Source organism: Schistocerca serialis, unplaced genomic scaffold (genome assembly GCF_023864345.2).
Source record: "Schistocerca serialis cubense isolate TAMUIC-IGC-003099 unplaced genomic scaffold, iqSchSeri2.2 HiC_scaffold_721, whole genome shotgun sequence".
NCBI lineage: Eukaryota > Metazoa > Arthropoda > Insecta > Orthoptera > Acrididae > Schistocerca > Schistocerca serialis.
Window position 1 is genome coordinate 1 of NW_026048323.1, and position 5,000 is coordinate 5,000.

At 51.7% G+C, this 5,000-nt stretch overlaps 1 non-coding gene across 1 annotated transcript in view; it reads left to right on the top strand.

The window, feature by feature from the left end:
- The first annotated feature begins 4,186 nt into the window (after positions 1-4,186).
- Positions 4,187-5,000, top strand: part of LOC126449462 (small subunit ribosomal RNA) — a 1,909-nt gene continuing 1,095 nt past the window's right edge. Inside the window, exon 1 of the ribosomal RNA XR_007584384.1 lies at positions 4,187-5,000. This exon is cut by the window's right edge and continues 1,095 nt beyond it. This is a non-coding gene — a ribosomal RNA (small subunit ribosomal RNA).

Sequence of the window (5,000 nt, forward strand, 5' to 3'; positions counted from 1 at the left end):
ATCTGAACCTACGCTATATCGTACCTTAACCTAACCTATATCGTACCTTAACCTAACCTATATCGTACCTTAACCTAACCTATATCGTACCTTAACCTAACCTATATCGTACCTTAACCTAACCTATATCGTACCTTAACCTAACCTATATCGTACCTTAACCTAACCTATATCGTACCTTAACCTAACCTATATCGTACCTTAACCTAACCTATATCGTACCTTAACCTAACCTATATCGTGCCTTAACCTAACCTATATCGTGCCTTAACCTAACCTATATCGTGCCTTAACCTAACCTATATCGTGCCTTAACCTAACCTATATCGTGCCTTAACCTAACCTATATCGTGCCTTAACCTAACCTATATCGTGCCTTAACCTAACCTATATCGTGCCTTAACCTAACCTAATTTGTGCCTTAACCTAACCTAATTTGTGCCTTAACCTAACCTAATTTGTGCCTTAACCTAACCTAATTTGTGCCTTAACCTAACCTAATTTGTGCCTTAACCTAACCTAATTTGTGCCTTAACCTAACCTAATTTGTGCCTTAACCTAACCTAATTTGTGCCGTAACCTAACCTAATTTGTGCCGTAACGTAACCCATGTTGTGCCGTAACGTAACCCATGTTGTGCCGTAACGTAACCCATGTTGTGCCGTAACGTAACCCATGTTGTGCCGTAACGTAACCCATGTTGTGCCGTAACGTAACCCATGTTGTGCCGTAACGTAACCCATGTTGTGCCGTAACCTAACCCATGTTGTGCCGTAACCTAACCCATGTTGTGCCTTAACCTAACCCATGTTGTGCCTTAACCTAACCCATGTTGTGCCTTAACCTAACCCATGTTGTGCCTTAACCTAACCCATGTTGTGCCTTAACCTAACCCATGTTGTGCCTTAACCTAACCCACGTTGTGCCTTAACCTAACCTACGTTGTGCCTTAACCTAACCCATGTTGTGCCTTAACCTAACCCATGTTGTGCCTTAACCTAACCCATGTTGTGCCTTAACCTAACCCATGTTGTGCCTTAACCTAACCCATGTTGTGCCTTAACCTAACCCATGTTGTGCCTTAACCTAACCCATGTTGTGCCTTAACCTAACCCATGTTGTGCCTTAACCTAACCCATGTTGTGCCTTAACCTAACCCACGTTGTGCCTTAACCTAACCCACGTTGTGCCTTAACCTAACCCACGTTGTGCCTTAACCTAACCCACGTTGTGCCTTAACCTAACCTACGTTGTGCCTTAACCTAACCCATGTTGTGCCTTAACCTAACCCATGTTGTGCCTTAACCTAACCCATGTTGTGCCTTAACCTAACCCATGTTGTGCCTTAACCTAACCCATGTTGTGCCTTAACCTAACCCATGGTGTGCCTTAACCTAACCCATGGTGTGCCTTAACCTAACCCATGGTGTGCCTTAACCTAACCCATGTTGTGCCTTAACCTAACCCATGTTGTGCCTTAACCTAACCCATGTTGTGCCTTAACCTAACCCATGTTGTGCCTTAACCTAACCCATGTTGTGCCTTAACCTAACCCATGTTGTGCCTTAACCTAACCCATGTTGTGCCTTAACCTAACCCATGTTGTGCCTTAACCTAACCCATGTTGTGCCTTAACCTAACCCATGTTGTGCCTTAACCTAACCCATGTTGTGCCTTAACCTAACCCATGTTGTGCCTTAACCTAACCCATGTTGTGCCTTAACCTAACCCATGTTGTGCCTTAACCTAACCCATGTTGTGCCTTAACCTAACCCATGTTGTGCCTTAACCTAACCCATGTTGTGCCTTAACCTAACCCATGTTGTGCCTTAACCTAACCCATGTTGTGCCTTAACCTAACCCATGTTGTGCCTTAACCTAACCCATGTTGTGCCTTAACCTAACCCATGTTGTGCCTTAACCTAACCCATGTTGTGCCTTAACCTAACCCATGTTGTGCCTTAACCTAACCCATGTTGTGCCTTAACCTAACCCATGTTGTGCCTTAACCTAACCCATGTTGTGCCTTAACCTAACCCATGTTGTGCCTTAACCTAACCCATGTTGTGCCTTAACCTAACCCATGTTGTGCCTTAACCTAACCCATGTTGTGCCTTAACCTAACCCATGTTGTGCCTTAACCTAACCCATGTTGTGCCTTAACCTAACCCATGTTGTGCCTTAACCTAACCCATGTTGTGCCTTAACGTAACCCATGTTGTGCCTTAACGTAACCCATGTTGTGCCTTAACGTAACCCATGTTGTGCCTTAACCTAACCTATAATGTGCCTTAACCTAACCTATAATGTGCCTTAACCTAACCTAAAGTGCGCCGTAACCTAAACTATATTGCGCCTTAACCTGACGCACGTTGTCGCTGAACCTGCTCTGTAATTGTTATGCAACCCGTTAAAGTAGTGTAGTGTTGCCTAACCGCAACCCTCGCAATATAGTTCGCTACTCGCACTGCCCGGTCCCCTGTGTATCGCGTCATGTTAAACACCTTGCAGGTGTTGCTGACTTTCCACATGCTCCTGCTATACACTGTAGTGTGGATAGCAGCAGGACGTACATGCCCCCCCCCCTTCCCCCCTGCCTTCGCAAGCTGGTCGGTGAGAAGTTTGCATGTTCAATGCCCTTCGCATGCCGACGTACTCAGCCTACGTTGTGGTACGGCCTGTCACCTGTCCGCCGATGTACGCAAAACCCACAAACTGTACTGCACATTGCTCCGTATGTACTGAATGATACATCGTGGCCCATGTGACCGTATGACGACAGCGCCTAGCAACGGCGGACCATACAGTCCAAATATTGTGCACGCAGCTACGTGTCGTCTCCCTATAAGAGCTGGATTGCAGTGTGGTACGCCATACAGACGTGTGGGAGGAACGGACGCCCTGGATGGCGATCAGCATGAGCAGTCTGTTGATGTAGTGGAGCGTGTATTCGGACGTAGTCGTCTCTTCTCACACACCGTGATAGCATGTTGCACCGCGTTCCACATCTGCGACATGCTGCAGAGGCGGGCTGACAGTCGTTCGCGCAATGGACACCGCATACGTACGGGGTCTACCTTCCACGTGTTCTCTAGGCGTGCACATGTTGTTGCGTCTATGTGGGCAGACGTAGTGTGTTGTGACACCTGACACAGGCATGCAATACTCGTTGCAAATGGCGATGGACGTGTACGTTTGCTGGTGACGTTACGCAAATGAACAACCGGTAACCCGTTGTGGTGCGGTTGTTCTCGCTAGAGGTGAATCAGTGTTGGCGACGATCGGTCGAGCTATTAACCGGTTGTTTCAGGGATACCCACCATGCCCACGAACGTGAAAGGGGACCCACCATGCCCACGAACGTGAAAGGGGATCTGGGTGTGAGGCGATACGCGGTGGTGGCTGGGTGGGACCGTCCCCGGCCGGTGAGGGGGGGCCGCCCGGCGTGCTGGCAGCGCGGTGCGTGGGCGCACGCGCTACAGCCGGCTGGTGGGGGCGGCCGGTGGCAGGCGCGCCGGCCGACGGACGCGGCAGGCGGCGCAGCTGCGCGCCGGCGCCCCCTGCTCGCGGCGCCTTGCGGCCAAAGTAGGTCCTCGCGGGCCCGGTGCGAAGCGCGGTGGCCATCTGCAGTGTGCTGGTCCGATTGAGGACTTTGTGCGCTGAGGATGCGCCGCCGCCCGGCGCTCGGCGCCGCGACGCCGTCTGCTGCTCGGTCGCCCCAGCGGTTCTCGCAGGTGGTTTGTATCGCAGCTGTGCGGACGTGTTGGCGCGTGCGCTGTGCTGGGAGAGTTCGCTTCGGCACCCAAGTAGGGCTTTTGTCCTTCTGTGGCGCTGGCGTTGGAGCTGCCGGTCACCGTAGGTGGCGCGTGTTGTCTCCCGCCGGCAATGCCACGACAGCACGCTCCCGGGCCTCTGTCGGCAGCGGCAAGCTCAGTTGGGAGCACGGGTGGTCGCACCTAAAGCGTCTACTCGCCTAACTCCGGGCGATTGCGCCTCTCTCGAACCCGACCAAGTACTTAGGACGGCGCTGCGCGCCGCCGGGACCTGAGAGGGTTTCGAGGTGTGTTGTGCAGGGGAGCTCAGCCTCCTCCTGTTTGCAGAATAATTGAGCGGACGCTTGCGTGTTCGCGCGGGCCCCCGGGACACACTCCCGGGCGGCTGGCTGCTCAGCTCTAGTTGACGCAGCTCCCTGGTTGATCCTGCCAGTAGTCATATGCTTGTCTCAAAGATTAAGCCATGCATGTCTCAGTACAAGCCGCATTAAGGTGAAACCGCGAATGGCTCATTAAATCAGTTATGGTTCCTTAGATCGTACCCACGTTACTTGGATAACTGTGGTAATTCTAGAGCTAATACATGCAAACAGAGTCCCGACCAGAGATGGAAGGGACGCTTTTATTAGATCAAAACCAATCGGTCGGCTCGTCCGGTCCGTTTGCCTTGGTGACTCTGAATAACTTAGGGCTGATCGCACGGTCCTCGTACCGGCGACGCATCTTTCAAATGTCTGCCTTATCAACTGTCGATGGTAGGTTCTGCGCCTACCATGGTTGTAACGGGTAACGGGGAATCAGGGTTCGATTCCGGAGAGGGAGCCTGAGAAACGGCTACCACATCCAAGGAAGGCAGCAGGCGCGCAAATTACCCACTCCCGGCACGGGGAGGTAGTGACGAAAAATAACGATACGGGACTCATCCGAGGCCCCGTAATCGGAATGAGTACACTTTAAATCCTTTAACGAGTATCTATTGGAGGGCAAGTCTGGTGCCAGCAGCCGCGGTAATTCCAGCTCCAATAGCGTATATTAAAGTTGTTGCGGTTAAAAAGCTCGTAGTTGGATTTGTGTCCCACGCTGTTGGTTCACCGCCCGTCGGTGTTTAACTGGCATGTATCGTGGGACGTCCTGCCGGTGGGGCGAGCCGAAGGCGTGCGACCGCCTCGTGCGTGCTCGTGCGTCCCGAGGCGGACCCCGTTGAAATCCTACCAGGGTGCTCTTTAT